Here is a 1,417-nt window from a genome sequence, read left to right as displayed (position 1 = left end):
TTAAGGGTGTACCGCGGGGATGGCAACGGAGTCGGAGGGCTGCCAGAGAGAGGTAGAACCGGAGGAAGGTAGGAAGGAGGATGGGTGGGTGGTTGGTTGGGCTGAAGGGGTGGGGAGCACAGGGCCTACGGGGCTGGAAAACTCACCCCTTTTCTTGCTTACCCTCGCTCGCTGTTTAATTGCATCTTACTTTCGAATTTTCCGCGTGGAGCTATCGATCGAGACACGCGAAAGGGGGTTCGTTTGCGTCTTATCTCCGACAGCCCTCGTCGTCTACTCTTCTCGGCCTCTATCTCTTTCGCCCTTTTTCTCCCTATTTCCCTCGTGCGCCAGACCCGTTCCTTTGCTAGTCTTCGCCCACCTCATCCAACTTACCCACATCAACCCCTATTCCTAGAAAGCGTGGGGTGTACTCGTCTTACCGTAGTCGGTCCACCCACCCTTCGCGGACTATTTAAAACTGCACGTAGCCGCTACGTAAGCCAATGAGCTACCCAACGTGCCACAGCTGATTTTTACTTTTCGGCTTTACTTAGGCAAGCCTGCTCGACCCGGTGTTAGCCGCCACTCCCACGTATCGTATGCAAATCTAACTCGATCCGCTTTCACCACGAGTCGGTCATATAACCGTCATAAGGAGCGTCGCTAATGCGTTCTAATTCATAGCCGAGTGGTGTACGATCGTCGTCCTTCGAACGATAGGAATCGCGCGAACGATCGAACGCGTTCGTCTTGGAGGAAGCTGATAAAATCTATATCGGACACGGTATCGGTCGTTAAGGAAAACGGACTACGACCTCACTTCCGATCCGGAAATACAGTATCAGATTTTAGCAAAATTTGATAATCGAAATTAAAAATTTCGATTACCGAGCTCGATAACTTGTGTTTAAATAGCGACATTTTGACACAGCGTATATTTTAAGATCGTTATTACGGCTAATATTATATTTTTACTTTTTCGGTCTATCGTGCGAAATTATTAGTAATACCGTAACTGCTTTTCTTCCCCTTGTACGACGACCGATGATCGTGGGACGTTTCGACGATGAAAGACGAACGGGAGCCCGTTCGATTGATGTGCCCGCGACGCGAATCGAAACGTGCTAAGAAAAAAGTAAAAGAGAACAAGAGGAAAAGAGGAAAAGAGAAACACTTGGCACAGGGACACGATGTTCGCGTCCCAAGATCGGTAAGAAGGAAACAGAGCGTGGCGTAACGGAGAGGCGCCCAATGTTATTTTCGCCCCTTAGATTTTTAATCAATCCGTCACTGGTAGGGTAGAGAGACGGGGTGGTTTCTTCCTTAGTTCCCTTCCTCGCTTCGTATTTAAAACCTCGGGGCTGATGAACGCTTCTCATGCCAAGCAGCCTGCCTCCTCTCTAGTCCTCCTACCGGTTCTCCTCCGCCCCCGCCG

The 1,417-nt window shown here is 49.8% G+C and overlaps 1 long non-coding RNA gene across 2 annotated transcripts in view; it reads left to right on the top strand.

Annotated features, from left to right (window-relative positions):
* LOC117151735 overlaps positions 1-1,417 on the top strand; it is a 55,970-nt gene that overhangs the window by 47,486 nt on the left and 7,067 nt on the right. The window lies entirely within an intron of this gene.

Source organism: Bombus impatiens, unplaced genomic scaffold, assembly GCF_000188095.3.
Source record: "Bombus impatiens unplaced genomic scaffold, BIMP_2.2 scf_0389, whole genome shotgun sequence".
Lineage (NCBI taxonomy): Eukaryota > Metazoa > Arthropoda > Insecta > Hymenoptera > Apidae > Bombus > Bombus impatiens.
Note: the sequence above shows the minus strand (reverse complement) of the source record. Positions and strands in the feature narration are given on the sequence as shown.